General features: G+C 39.1%; 1 non-coding gene across 1 annotated transcript; it reads left to right on the forward strand.

Moving 5' to 3' along the window:
• Positions 1-391: 391 nt before the first annotated feature.
• Positions 392-498, forward strand: LOC148294740 (small nucleolar RNA R71). The gene has a single exon (XR_015835559.1). It is a non-coding gene; the product is annotated as a small nucleolar RNA R71 (small nucleolar RNA).
• Positions 499-15,966: the final 15,468 nt, after the last annotated feature.

The following is a 15,966-nucleotide window of genomic DNA, read 5'->3' on the forward strand; positions in this document are numbered from 1 at the left end:
TGGACCTTGGTTGTAGGAATTTACCAACTTAGCTTGTTCTTGCACAAATTCTGGATATCCAGCCCCAAGTGGACAAGCTGTGGTAGCATGGTCATGAGATTCACAAATGCTACACACTTCCTTCGGAGGGCTTCTTGAGTTTAATGCAAGAAGAGCATCTAGCTTTTGTTCTAGTTTTGAAATCTGCACACTAGAAGCATCATTAGAACCACTAATAACACGTTTACCTCTTGTATCCGTATGTTGGGTCTCCATTGCTATCTCCTCAAAGAGTTCGTACGTTTCTTCTGGAGTTTTGGTTTTAAAAGAACCACCTGCAAAATTGGTGACTATATTATGACTAGAAGGGGTTAGTCCTTTATAAAACATACGCATTTGAAGCTTCAATGGAATCCCATGATGAGGACATTGGTTGAGCAACCCATTGAATCTCTCCCATGCTTCACAAAACGATTCATCATCTTGCTGTGCAAATAACAAGATCTTGTCCCTAAGCATGTCGGTCTTTTGCGTGGAGAAGTATTTTTCCAGGAACTTCTTTTGAATGGCAGACCATGTAGTGAGTGAACCAGGCTTCAAAGAATTCAACCAATACTTCGCCTTATCCTTTAAAGTGTATGGAAACACTCTCATTCGAAGTTGATCTTCTGTCACACCTGTCAAGGGAAAAGAACTCACAACATTAAAAATATCCTTTATATGGGTTAATGGATCTTTATTAGGTAAACCATAAAAGGAAGGCAGCATATTAAGATGAGAAGATTTAAGCTCATAATTTCGAGCTACAGTGGGCAGCAAAATGCTTGAAGGAGATGCTGGAATTGTTGGGATATCAAGTTCTCCCATGAACTCAATGGCAGCCATCATTTCTTCTTCTTCTTGGTCTGAACTTGCTTCCGAATTTGAAAGTGAAGAACCAGGAAGTTCAGTGTGGAGAGCAAGACTTGTAAATGTAGCAAGAGCTTGCTCTTTTGCAGTTGACAACTCCCTTTCTAGACGATTCTGAATTTCAGAGGTCACTCGTCTGGGTTGCAATGATGGTCCTGCGTTCAAAGATCTAGAACGTTGGAACGAAGACCTCACTTGTTCAAGTAATGGCTTTTTAGACATAAACTACCTGAAACAGAAAATTAGATTAATTAGAAACACTAAAAAGAATAGGGTAACCTTGGGCACATAACCAGGGAAGAACTTTCGTTCAGTCCCCGGCAACGGCGCCAAAATTTGTTGTTAATAATATGTTAACTCGCAATTGTACGGGGCAATTAGTAGTATAGCAAGACAAGTACGAGGTCGTACCCACGAAGACTGAGAAGTTCAAATTAGTTATGTACTTTAGATTACCGAATTCAAGAAGTTAGGAAGTTAAATCTAAAACAGAATTTAAAGTGAGATTAGTTTTAAACAGAAGCAAAATGAAATTGGAAATTGAAGTGAAAGAGCTTGTGCTTGTGAGAAGAACTAAACAAACTGAAATTGCAAAGGAAGGCAATTAAACAAATGTAACAAAGTGTGATTTTGAAGGGCTGGAAAACGGATTTGGAGACTAGGGCATTCGAATCACCATAACAATTCAACTCTGGGTTATAAGGAGTCAAGTAACAAGTCTAATTCATATTCAAGGATTGATTCTAGCTAAAGTATGATTAGGCCATGGTGTTTGGTCCTAACCTTGTGTTCCTAATTCCCTAATTTGATCATTTGTTGTCTAACCTAAAATTAAGCATTAGGAACCCATTAAGTATAGAAGAACATTTTAAACAACCAAGTATGTATCTAATCCCTGTTGTCGAATGTCCATACATACTCTTCCTATTCATAGTTCAATTCGAATTAAAGCATGGTGTATACTCTTAATTCAAACCAAGATAGTTAACAAACAAGTTCTAATGGTGATCAATCATTCAAACAAGCATGTTAACTTATAAGCATAATGAATAAGAACATGAATCATGAATCAAACTTGAAACTCCAAACTTATAAACCCAGAATATTCATGTTAGGTTACATCGAAGCCCTAGTTATGGATTTAGCTACTCAAAATGGAAAAGAGACTTGAATAGAAATGAGAAAACATAATGAATGCAATAAGAGTAGAAAAACCCTTTTTCTGAAGTTCTTGTGGTGTCCAAGGCTTCTCCAAGTGCTTCTCCACTTCTAATGCTTCTCCAAGAGCTTCCCCACTTCTAGAAAGATGTATGAAGGATATGGAGGTGATTTGGGATGAGTTTGAGTGAGTGGTGATGGCTAAGGAAGATGAAATTCGTAGGGAAATGGAACAGAAGTTTGCTGGAGTTGTTTTGGTGATTGTTGGAGTGTTTGGGATTGTGAGAGTGTTTGAGGATGGTTGGAGTGAATTGTGGGGGTTGTGAATCTCAGGATTTGTTGTGTCTTGAATGTGGAATGGATGTGGTATTTATAGGGAGAGGGGAGTGATAAATCTGAATTCAATATGGCTAATGCATACAACACTTGCATTATAAAAGATGAATTGGTTGATGCACTTCACTAATGCATACAACACTTGCATTATAAAATCTGAATTGGTTGATGCACTTCACCAATAAATCCCACCAGCAGCCCTAGCTCATCTTCATGTCACCATGACCAAGCTTCCAACCAGCTACAATAGCTCATGCCTAGCTCACCATGACCAAGCTTCCAACCAGCTCATCCTCATGTCAGCATGACCAGCAACTTCTTGGGCTTACGAATTGGGCTAGGCTGAATCAAATGAAGACTTTTAGATTTCCATTGTGAAGTTCAGAATGTGTATGATCCAACCACACAAGTATTGGCCCAATCCAAGCTCGGAGGAGGAAGTTAAGGCCGAAACAAATTGCTAACTCGTTTTGCTCACTGACAAAAATCCATCCTGAGCATGGTTTAGTGTTTGCTAGGTACCGGACTCCAGATTTATCCAATGGGGCTGAATTTTGGATATGTTATAGTACACACCCATTGGAACAACTTTCATGAAGAATTCTGCCTTATCCGAGCTGTGTAGGTTGCTGAAAAAAAGCTTGCAATATGACCTACGGAACTGGACTGGCAGGGGGCTGTAGCCAAAATGAGTTTGTCTTTAAGCTCTTCTTCCATTCATCCAAATCAGGCCTAAACATGCTTGAATTGCATGAATTATGCTCTCTTACTCTATTGGCCTACAAAACACACAAATAGAGGCAAATAACTCAGAATTATAGGAAACTAAGCAAAAGAAGTAAGGAAATTGGGCATGTATATGTATGAAATTATGAGCTTAACAATCGCTCACGACCCGGTTGTCATCCCTTGTCCCCAGAACACGTATATCTTTAGGAGTCACTAAATTTCTAGCCACTCCAATGGCAACATCGTTGTCCAGGAGTATTGAGTCAGTTACTGTCACAGGCCCCCGTGCGGAAGCAAAGTAGGGCATCCATACTGGTGCCGCTGCTTGGCCTCGTGTCTGAGTCGGTGGAGCTAGGTTGAGATCCAACGAAAATGGGTAGTTAGAGGCCATTTGATTTCTCACTCTCTTTTCTTCTTTCTTTCTTTTCTCTTTTGTGTGTTTCTGAGTTTGCGTATTTTTCACCTTTTCTTATAGACTTAGTCTTTGACAAACCCTAGCCATTACAGCATCTGAGCATTTTCTGAATCTCCAGCATTCCTTGAGTCCCACAACCTTCTCGCCTTCCAACCATACCCAACTCATTTATCACGACGTGTCTTTTCTGAACGAACGCATTCAGTAAAGTCTTTACGCCTTTCCATGAGCCCGTAATTTTTTCTTGTGGAGTCTGCGGCGCCTCTATGCGTCGACACGTGTCTCGCCCTGTCTGTTGGTCCCTTACACTGAACCGAGACATCATGACCCATGTTAAAATCCCGCTCTTTGTGTTGCTAATCACGGTTCGATAGTTTGTTTTTACAAAACTAAATAATAATAAAAAGCCGGAAATGAAAACAAATTGTGGGTCGGGTTTCACTTTAGTTTGGGTTTCAAAGTGGGTTAAATTCACTGTGGTTTGTGTTTCGAAATTGTGGGCTTTGGGCTTCAAAATTTTTTTGGGTTTCAGAATTGTGTGATTAGGGTTTACTGTTTCTTTTTTTTTTTTTTTTTTGTTTGTGTTGTAATTTTTATTTTATAATTATTTTGTTTTTGTTTTCTTTTGTGATTTTGTGATTTTTTTTTATTTGCTTTAATACCTTTCATTTGTTGTTATGACATTGTTTGTGGCTAATTTTTAAACATTGAGGACAATGTTCATTTCTAGGTTTGGGGGTATTGGAGTTTAGCAAGTAAACTTGGTTTTTCTTAAAATTTTAAAATATATATATATATAATTAATTTGGCATCGTTCTAGCATGATATGTTCGAAACCTTCTTTGCACTTGCCATTTGTTTCATAATTCTCCAATTAAAGGATTTGCATGACCCAAAGAATTGTATCAAGCACAAATTAGACTTATATAACCATACAATGTGAGCTTTTGAGCCTTGTGCTTCATTTCATGAGTGTTATACACATACTCTTATTTTCTTGTCATCAAAGTTGTTGTTTGATCTCATTATTCATTGATTTGGTTGAACACTTAAAAGTCATTCATTCTTATGCAATTTGATTTCATGACATTTAAGAAGTGATATTAAGGCCCTCTTTGGATCGTTTGTGCCTTTCAAGCTAACCTTATGCATGCTTAAGCATGATTTTCCATTGTTAACCATTTTGAGCCTACATGTAAACCTTTTCTTTCATTTTTACCAATTATATTTCCTCGCCTTAGCCCGAAAAACAAGAATTTACCTTTCTAAGGAACTCATGAGCTCTAATTCGGATGTGTTTTTCATGCTAAGTTTGGGAAGGGATATTACATAAAGAAAAAAAAAATTCACTCAATTGGTGAAAGAAAAGAAAAGAAAAGAGAAAAATTGTGATTAAGTGGTGGTTGAATGAAATTTCATTTTTGGGTTTCATTTTTGGGCCTTCTAAATAAATTGGTGTTTGTTCAATTCAAGGAAAGGAGTATGAATAATTGTAAATGAAGGTATAAGGAGTTTTGATCGTGTAAAAGAAAAAATCTAATCGTGATGATTCGAAGTCTTGTAAACAATTGTTTTATGCTCTTATATTTTGAGTTTCTTGGACTTTGTTTTATCCATACCCTTCATTTCTTACTCACCTTACACCCTTGGCCCCATTACAACCTATGCTAAAGACCTAAATTGATCTTAAATGTCATGTGGTTGAATTGCATTTATTTTTCTACTTTTAAGTGTTTGACATCCTTCTTGAGATCATATTAATGCAAGTTCTTCATCTTCCTATTTTGAGTTAAGTCCCTTATGGTTTAACTCTAATCTCATGTTTATAACTGAGTGTTGCATTGTAGCCCTCTTCCGAGTGATTCATTTGTGAGAGGACAATTTTGGTGAGATTTGAAGTTGAATTTGTGCTTTGTATGATTTTTGAAATTGTGTGAAAACTAAGATTGGGGAATTTGTTGCATTTGGCTATCACACTACCACACTTTGAGCATATTATGTTTTGAACTTTGCCGCTTTGTGAATAATGTTTAAAATTGAGCTTTTATTGTTAAAACTTTTGAGTCATGTGCATGAGTCATTTCTCTTCAGAAAATGTTCGGAAAGATTGTTTTGAGTTCTTTTTATTTTTGTAATTGTTTTTGTTTTTGTTTTATTTTTGTTAATGTAATTATTTTTTGTTTTTGTTTTTGGTGTAAGAAATTGGACAATTCAAGTTCGAAGGCTGTTCGTTCCTAATTGGAGTGGTTGGTGTTTTGGGTAGTACTGGATATCGGATTTCACTCAAACTTAAGCAAATGACTCCTCCCACCCTATTATGTTGTTGCCCAAGTTTTGGACTCGATCCGAAATCAATAGGTGTAAGAAATTGGACAATTCAAGTTCAAAGGCAGTTCGTTCCTAGTTGGAGTGGTTGGTGTTTTGGGTAGTTCTAGAGATCGGATTTCACTCAAACTTAACCAAATGACTCCTCCCACCATATTTTGTTGTTGCCCAAGTTTTGGGCTCGATCCGAAATCAAGAGGTGTAAGAAATTAGACAATTCAAGTTCAAAGGCAGTTCGTTCCAAATTGGAGTGGTTGGGGTTTTGGGTAGTTCTAGAGATGGGATTTAACTCAAACTTAACCAAATGACTCCTCCCACCATATTATGATGTTCAATGGCAGTTCGTTCCAAATCGGAGTGGTTGGTGTATGCCATAGTTCTAGAGATCGGATTTCACTCAAACTTAACCAAACAACTCCTCCGACCATATTATGATGTTGCCCAAGTTTTGGGCTCGATCTGAAATCAATAGGTGTAAGAAATGGGACAATTCAAGTTCAGAGGCAGTTCATTCCTAATTGGAGTGGTTGGTGTTTTGGGTAGTTCTAGAGATCGGATTTCACTCAATCTTAACCAAATGACTCCTCCCACCATATTGTGATGTTGCCCATGTTTTGGGCTCTATCCGAAATCAATAGGTGTAAAAAATTGGACAATTTATTTTCGAAGGCAGTTCGTTCCTAATCGAAATGGTTGGTGTATTCCATAGTTCTAGAGATCGGATTTCACACAAAACTAACCAAATGACTCCTCCCACCATATTATGATGTTGGCCAAGTTTTGGGTTCGATACGAAATCAATAGGTGTAAGAAATTGGACAATTAAAGTTCAAAGGCAGTTCGTTCCTAATTGGAGTGGTTGGTGTTTTGGGTAGTTCTAGAGATCTAATTTCACTCAAACTTAACCAAATGACTCCTCCTAGCATATTATAATGTTGCCCAAGTTTTGGGCTCGATCCGAAATCAATAGGTGTAAGAAATTGGACAATTCAGCTTCAAAGGCAGTTCGTTCCTAATTGGAGTGGTTGGTGTTTTGGGTAGTTCTAGAGATCGGATTTCACTCAAACTTAACCACATGACTCCTCTCACCATATTATGATGTTGCCCAAGTTTTGGGCTCGATCTGGAATCAATAGGTGTAAGAAATTGGACAATTTATGTTCAAAGGCAGTTCGTTCCTAATCGGAGTGGTTGGTGTATTCCATAGTTCTAGAGATCGGATTTCACTCAAAACTAACCAAATGACTCCTCCCACCATATTGTGATGTTGCCCAAGTGTTGGGCTCGATCGGAAATCAATAGGTGTAAGAAATTGGACAATTCAAGTTCAAAGGCAGTTCGTTCCTAGTTGGAGTGGTTGGGGTTTTGGGTAGTTCTAGAGATCGGATTTCACTCAAACTTAACCAAATGACTCCTCCCACCATATTATGTTGTTGCCCAAGTTTTGGGCTCGATCCGAAATCAATAGGTGTAAGAAATTGGACAATTCAGGTTCGAAGGCAGTTCGTTCCTAATTGGAGTGGTTGGTGTTTTGGGTGGAGATCGGATTTCACTCAAACTTAAGCAAATGACTCCTCCCACCCTATTATGTTGTTGCCCAAGTTTTGGACTCGATCCGAAATCAATAGGTGTAAGAAATTGGACAATTCAAGTTCAAAGGCAATTCGTTCCTAGTTGGAGTGGTTGGTGTTTTGGGTAGTTCTAGAGATCGGATTTCACTCAAACTTAACCAAATGACTCCTCCCACCATATTATGTTGTTGCCCAAGTTTTGGGCTCGATCCGAAATCAATAGGTGTAAGAAATTGGACAATTCAGGTTCGAAGGCAGTTCGTTCCTAATTGGAGTGGTTGGTGTTTTGGGTAGTTCTAGAGATCGGATTTCACTCAAACTTAACCAAATGACTCCTTCCACCATAGTATGATGTTGCCCAAGTTTTGGGCTCGATCCGAAATCAATAGGTGTAAGAAATTGGACAATTCAAGTTCAAAGGCAGTTCGTTCCTAATTGGAGTGGTTGGGGTTTTGGGTAGTTCTAGGGATCGGATTTCACTCAAACTTAACCAAATGACTCCTCCCACCATATTATGATGTTGCCCAAGTTTTGGGCTCAATCCGGAATCAATAGGTGTAAGAACTTGGACAATTTATGTTCAAAGGCAGTTCGTTCCTAATCGAAGTGGTTGGTGTATTCCATAGTTGTAGAGATCGGATTTCACTCAAAACTAACAAAATGACTGTTCCCACCATATTATGTTGTTGCCCAAGTGTTGGGCTCGATCCGAAATCAATAGGTGTAAGAAATTGGACAATTTATGTGCAAAGGCAATTCGTTCCTAATCGGAGTGGTTGGTGTATTCCATAGTTCTAAAGATCGGATTTCACTCAAACTTAACCACAGGACTGATCAGTTCATAATTGTATATCATTTTGTACCCATCTAGCTTATGATTTGGTTATGTTATTGAGTTAAACTTGTGCTTTTAATCCCTTTTCTGTTTATCATTCAGTTCATTGGGCCTTAGATAGCAATGGTGGCTTTGGATAGGAAAAGATGGAAAATTGTGCAAAAACGAGCAGACTGAGTTAGCAATTTGTTTCGGCCTTAACTTCCTCCTCCTAACTTGTGTTGGCCCAACTAATATGTGGTTGGAAAGAAGAGATTGTTAATTGCAAGATGGATTGCTAAAACGTATCAATTGATGAAGCCAAGCCCAATCCATGGGCCCATCAAAATGCACACCATACATTCCAGTCTATTTTCGACAGTCAACTTGCAAGGCCCAACACATACACTTATACTGCTCAGATGGGAATGCATTCTTCATCCAAGTTGTTCCAATGGGTGTCTATTATGACATATCCAAATTTGAGCCCCATTGGATACATATTGAAATCTCAGGCCTTCATACACCAAGCCTGGTTCTGCAGCATCTTTTATTTCCAGCAACCAAAAGAAAACCCACATGGGTTGGCAGCAAAAGGCAGCCACAATTGAACACCTTTGAACACCCATGTGAAGAAAGCTTGAGGTGCAGCAAAAGAAGTATGGGATGAGATTGATTCTAACCACACTAACATAGACAAGATGAAGTGGAAGTTATGGGTTGTATTAAATGAGGAATGGTGGTGTTGGATTTCATCATGATGTTCCTCCCTCTTAGCCCTATAAATAGAGGAGTCTTCAAGCTACAAAATTCACTTCAGCCATCCTCCACACTTCCATCATTCCATCAACACATCCAGAAATCATCCTCATACATTCCCACAACCCCAAACACTCAAGCAATCAACCCAACACTCTAAACTGCCCCAAAATCACCAAAACAGCTCCAAAAAACCTCCCTTCCATTTCCCTACGAATTTCCTCTTTCTCAGCCATCACCACTCACTCAAACTCATCCCAAATCACCTCCATATCCTTCATACATCCTTCTAGACGTGAGAAGCTCTTGGAGAAGCATTGGACACCACAAGAACTTCAGAAAAGGGTTTTTCTACTCTTATGGCATTCATTATGTTTTCCCATTTCTGTTTTAGTTTCTTTTCCATTATGAGTAGCTAAATCCATAACTAGGGCTTCGATGTAACCTAACATGAATATTCTGGGTTTATAAGTTTGAAGTTTGGAGTTTCAAGTTTGATTCATGATTCATGTTCTTACTCATTATGCTTATAAGTTAACATGCTTGTTTGAATGATTGATCACCATTAGAACTTGTTTGTTAACTATCTTGGTTTGAATTAAGAGTAGACACCATGCTTTAATTCGAATTGAACTATGAATAGGAAGAGTATGTATGGACATTCGACAACAGGGATTAGATACATGCTTGGTTGTTTAAATTGTTCTTCTATGCTTAATGGGTTCCTAATGCCTAATTTAGGTTAGACAACAAATGATCAAATTAGGGAATTAGGAACACAAGGTTAGAACCAAACACCATGGCCTAATCATACTTTAGCTAGAATCAATCTTTGAATATGAATTAGACTTGTTACTTGACTCCTTATAACCCAGAATTGAATTGTTATGGTGATTCGAATGCCCCAGTCTCCAAATCTATTTTCCAACTCCTAAAACCACTCTTTGTTACATTTGTTTACTTGTTTTTGTTTGCAATTTCATTTTGCTTCTTTTGTTCAACAATCACAACCACTCTTGTTTTAAATTCTGTTTTAGACATAACCTCCTACTTTCTTAAATTTGGTAATCTAAGTGCATAACTAGTTTTAACTTCTCAGTCTTCGTGGGTACGACCTCGCACTTGTCTTACTATACAACTAATTGCCCCCTACAATTGCGAGCTAACATAATAATTAACAACAAAGACTCGTCCCACCATATTATGGTGTTGCCCAAGTTTTGGGCTCGATCTGAAATCAATAGGTGTAAGAAATTCGACAATTCAAGTTCAAAGGCAGTTCGTTTCTAATTGGAGTGGTTGGTGTTTTGGGCAGTTCTAGAGATCGGATTTCACTCAAACTTAACCAAATGACTCCTCCCACTATATTATTATGTTGCCCAAGTTTGGGGCTCGATCCGAAATCAATAGGTGTAAGAAATTGGACAATTCAAGTTCTAAGGCAGTACGTTCTTAATTGGAGTGGTTGGTGTTTTGGGTAGTTCTAGAGATCGGATTTCACTCAAACATAACCAAATGACTCCTCCCACCATATTATGTTGTTGCCCAAGTTTTGGGCTCGATCCGAAATCAATAGGTGTAAGAAATTGGACAATTCAGGTTCAAAGGCAGTTCGTTCCTAATTGGAGTGGTTGGTGTTTTGGGTAGTTCTAGAGATCGGATTTCACTCAAACTTAACCAAATGACTCCTCCCACCATATGATGATGTTGCCCAAGTTTTGGGCTCGATCCGAAATCAAAAGGTGAAAGAAATTGGACAATTCAATTTCGAAGGCAGTTCGTTCCTAATTGGAGTGGTTGGGGTTTTGGGTAGTTCTAGAGATCGGATTTCACTGAAACTTAACCAAATGACTCCTCCCACCATATTATGATGTTGCCCAAGTTTTGGGCCCGATCCGGAATCAATAGGTGTAAGAAATTGGACAATTTATGTTCAAAGGCAGTTCGTTCCTAATCGGAGTGGTTGGTGTATTCCATAGTTCTAGAGATCGGATTTCACTTAAAACTAACCAATTGACTCCTCCCACCCTATTATGATGTTGCCCAAGTGTTGGGCTCGATCCGAAATCAATAGGTGTAAGAAATTGGACAATTTATGTGCAAAGGCAAGTCGTTCCTAATCGGAGTGGTTGGCATATTCCATAGTTCTAAAGATCGGATATCACTCAAACTTAACCACAAGACTCGTCCCACCATATTATGGTGTTGCCCAAGTTTTGGGCTCGATCCGAAATCAATAGGTGTAAGAAATTGGACAATTTATGTTCAAAGCCAGTTCATTCTTAATCGGAGTGGTCGGTGTATTCGATAGATCTAGACATCCGATTTCACTCAAACTTAACCAAATGACTCCTCCCACCATATTATGGTGTTGCCCAGGTTTTGGGCTCGATCCGAAATCAATAGGTGTAAGAAATTAGACAATTCATGTTCAAAGGCAGTTCGTTCCTAATTGGAGTGGTTGGTGTTTTGGGTAGTTCTAGAGATCGGATTTCACTCAAACTCAACCAAATGACTCCTCCCACCATCTTATGATGTTGCCCAAGTTTTGGGCTCGTTCCGAAATCAATAGGTGTAAGAAATTTGAAAATTCAAGTTCAAAGGCAGTTCGTTCCTAATTGGAGTGGTTGGTGTTTTGGGTAGTTCAAGATATCGGATTTCACTCAATTTAACCAAATGACTCCTCCCACTGTATTATGATGATGCCCCAGTTTTGGGCTCGATCCGAAATCAATAGGTGTAAGAAATTGGACAATTTATGTGCAAAGGCAAGTCGTTCCTAATCGGAGTGGTTGGTATATTCCATAGTTCTAAAGATCGGTTATCACTCAAACTTAACCACAAGACTCGTCCCACCATATTATGGTGTTGCCCAAGTTTTGGGCTCGATCTGAAATCAATAGGTGTAAGAAATTGGACAATTCAATTTCAAAGGCAGTTCGTTCCTAATTCGAGTGGTTGGTGTTTTGGGTAGTTCTAGAGATCGGATTTCACAAAAACTTAACCAAATAACTCCTCCCACCATATTATGATGTTGCCCAAGTTTTGGGCTCGATCCGAAATCAATAGGTGTAAGAAATTGGACAATTTATGTTCTAAGGCAGTTCGTTCCTAATCGGAGTGGTTGGTGTATTCCATAGTTCTAGGGATCGGATTTCACTCAAAACTAACCAAATGACGACTCCGACCATATTATGATGTTGCACAGGTTTTGGGCTCGATCCGAAATTAATAGGTGTAAGAAATTGGACAATTCAAGTTCAAAGGCAGTTCGTTCCTAATTGGAGTGGTTGGTGCTTTGGTTAGTTCTGGAGATCGGATTTCACTTAAACTTAACCAAATGACTCCTCCCACCATATTATGATGTTGCCCAAGTTTTGGACTCAATCCGAAATCACTAGGTGTAAGAAATTGGACAATTTATGTTCAAAGGCAGTTCGTTCCTAATCAGAGTGGTTGGTGTATTGGGTAGTTCTAGAGGTCGGATTTCGTTCAAACTTAACCAACTGACTCCTCCCACTATACTATGATGTTGCCCCAGTTTTGGGATCGATCCGAAATCAATAGGTGTAACTAATTGGACAATTCAAGTTCAAAGGCAGATCGTTCCTAATTGGAGTGGTTGGTGTTTTGGGTAGTTCTAGAGATCGGATTTCACTCAAAGTTAACCAAATGACTCCTCCCACCATATTATGACGTTGCCCAAGTTTTGCGCTCGATCCGAAATCAATAGGTGTAAGAAATTGGACAATTCAAGTTCAAAGGCAGTTCGTTCCTAATTGGAGTGGTTGGTGTTTTGGGTAGTTCAAGAGAACTTGATTACACTCAAACTTAACCAAATGACTCCTCCCACCCTATTATGATGTTGCCCAAGTTTTGGGCTCGATCCAAAATTAATGGGTGTAAGAAATTGGACAATTCAAGTTCAAAGGCAGTTCGTTCCTGATTGGAGTGGTTGGTGTTTTGGGTAGTTCTAGAGGTCGGATTTCACTCAAACTTAACCAAATGACTCCTCCCACCATATCATGATGTTGCCCAAGTTTTGGGCTCGATCCGAAATCAATAGGTGTAAGAAATTGGACAATTCAAGTTCAAAGGCAGTTCGTTCCTAATTGGAGTGGTTGGTGTTTTGGGTAGTTCTAGAGATCGGATTTCACTCAAACTTTACCATATGACTCCACCCAGCATATTATAATGTTGCCCAAGTTTTGGGCTCGATCCGAAATCAATAGGTGTAAGAAATTGGACAATTCAGGTTCAAAGGCAGTTCGTTCCTAATTGGAGTGGTTGGTGTTTTGGGTAGTTCTAGAGATCGGATTTCACTCAGACTTTCCCAAATGACTCCTCCCAGCATATTATGACGTTGCCCCAATTTTGGGCTCGATCCGAAATCAATAGGTGTAAGAAATTGGACAATTCATGTTCAAAGGCAATTCGTTCCTAATTGGAGTGGTTGGTGTTTTGGGTAGTTCTAGAGATCGGATTTCACTCAAACTTAACCAAATGACTCCTCCGACCATATTATGATGTTGCACAAGTTTTGCGCTAGATCCGAAAACAATAGGTGTAAGAAATTGGACAATTCAAGTTCAGAGGCAGTTCGTTCCTTATTGGAGTGGTTGGTGTTTTGGGTAGTTCTAGAGATCGGATTTCACTCAAACTTGACCAAATGACTCCTCCCACCCGAGTATGATGTTGCCCAAGTTTTGGGCTCGATCCGAAATCAATACGTGTAAGAAATTGGACAATTCAAGTTCAAAGGCAGTTCGTTCGTAATTGGAGTGTTTTGGGTTGTTCTAGAGATCGGATTTCACTCGAACTTAACCAAATGACTCCTCCCACCATATTATGGTGTTGCCCAGGTCTTGGGCTCGTTCCGAAATCAATAGGTGAAAGAACTTGGACAATTTATGTTCAAAGGCAGTTCGTTCCTAATCGGAGTAGTTGGTGTATTCCATAGTTCTACATATCGGATTTCGCTCAAAACAAACCAAATGACTCCTCCCACCATATTACGATGTTGCCCAAGTTTTGGGCTCGATCTGAAATCAATAGGTGTAAGAAATTGGACAATTTATGTTCAAAGGCAGTTCGTTCCTAATCGGAGCGGTTGGTGTATTCCATAGTTCTAGCAATCGAATTTCACTCAAAACTATCCAAATGACTCCTCCCACCATATTATGAGGTTGCCGAAGTTTTGGGCTCGATCCGAAATCAATAGGTGTAAGAAATTGGACAATTCAAGTTCAAAGGCAGTTCGTTCCTAATTGGAGTGGTTGGTGTTTTGGGTAGTTGTAGAGATCGGATTTCACTCAAACTTAACCAAATCACTCCTCCCACCATATAATGATGTTGCCCAAGTTTTGGGCTCGATCCGAAATCAATAGGTGTAAGAAATTTGACAATTTATGTTCAAAGGCAGTTCGTTCCTAATTGGAGTGGTTGGTGTTTTGGGTAGTTCTAGAGATTGGATTGAAACTTAAGCAAATGACTCCTCCCGCCATATAATGATGTTGCCCAAGTTTTGGGCTTGATCCGAAATCAATAGGTGTAAGAAATTGGACAATTCAAGTTCAAAGGCAGTTCGTTCCTAATTGGAGTGGTTGGTGTTTTGGGTAGTTCTAGAGATCGGATTTCACTCAAGCTTAACCAAATGACTCCTCCCACCATATTATGATGTTGCCCCAGTTTTGGGCTCGATCCAAAATCAATAGGTGTAAGAAATCGGACAATTCAGGTTCAAAGGCAGTTCGTTCCTAATTGGAGTGGTTGGTGTTTTGGGTAGTTCTATAGATCTGATTTCACTCAAACTTAACCAAACGATTCCTCCCACCATAATATTACGTTTCCCAAGTTTTGGGCTCGATCCGATATCAATAGGTGTAAGAAATTGGACAATTTATGTTCAAAGGCAGTTCGTTCCTAATCGGAGTGGTTGGTGTATTCCATACTTCTAAAGATCGGATTTCCCTCAAAACTATCCAAATGACTCCTCCCACCATATTATGAGGTTGCCGAATTTTTCGGCTCGATCCGAAATTAATAGGTGTAAGAAATTGGACAATTCAAGTCCAAAGGCAGTTCGTTCCTAATTGGAGTGGTTGGTGTTTTGGGTAGTTCTAGAGATCGGAGTTCACTCAAACTTAACCAAATGACTCCTCCCACCATATTATGATGTTGCCCAAGTTTTGGGCTCGATATGAAATCAATAGGTGTAAGAAATTGGACAATTTATGTTCAGAGGCAGTTCGTTCCTAATTGGAGTGGTTGCTGTTTTGGGTAGTTCTAGAGATTGGATTTCGCTCAAACTTAAGCAAATGACTCCTCCCACCATATTATGATGTTGCCCCGGTTTTGGGCTCGATCCGAAATCAATAGGTGTAAGAAATTGGACAATTCAAGTTCAAAGGCAGTTCGTTCCTAATTGGAGTGGTTGGTGTTTTGGATAGTTCTAGAGATCGGATTTCACTCACAACTAACCAAATGACTCCTCCCACCATATTATGATGTTGCCCAAGTTTTGGGCACAATCTGAAATCAATAGTTGTAAGAAATTGGACAATTTATGTTCAAAGGCAGTTTGTTCCGAATCGGAGTGGTTGGTGTATTCCAAAGTTCTAAAGATCGGATTTCACTCAAACTTAACCAAATGACTCATCCCACCATATTATGAGGTTGCCCAAGTTTTGGGCTCGATCCGAAATTAATAGGTGTAAGAAATTGGACAATTTATGTTCAAAGGCAGTTCGTTCCTAATTGGAGTGGTTGGTGTTTTGGGTAGTTCTAAAGATCGGATTTCACTCAAACTTAACCAAATGACTTCTCCCACCATATTATGGTGTTGCCCAGGTTTTGGGCTCGATCCGAAATCAATAGGTGTAAGAAATTGGACAATTTATTTGCAAAGGCAGTTCGTTCCTAATCTTAGTGGTTGGTGTATTCCATAGTTCTAGAGATCGGATTTCACTCAA

Source organism: Prunus avium, chromosome 4, assembly GCF_965620075.1.
Source record: "Prunus avium chromosome 4, drPruAviu1.hap1.1, whole genome shotgun sequence".
NCBI classification, from domain to species: domain Eukaryota; kingdom Viridiplantae; phylum Streptophyta; class Magnoliopsida; order Rosales; family Rosaceae; genus Prunus; species Prunus avium.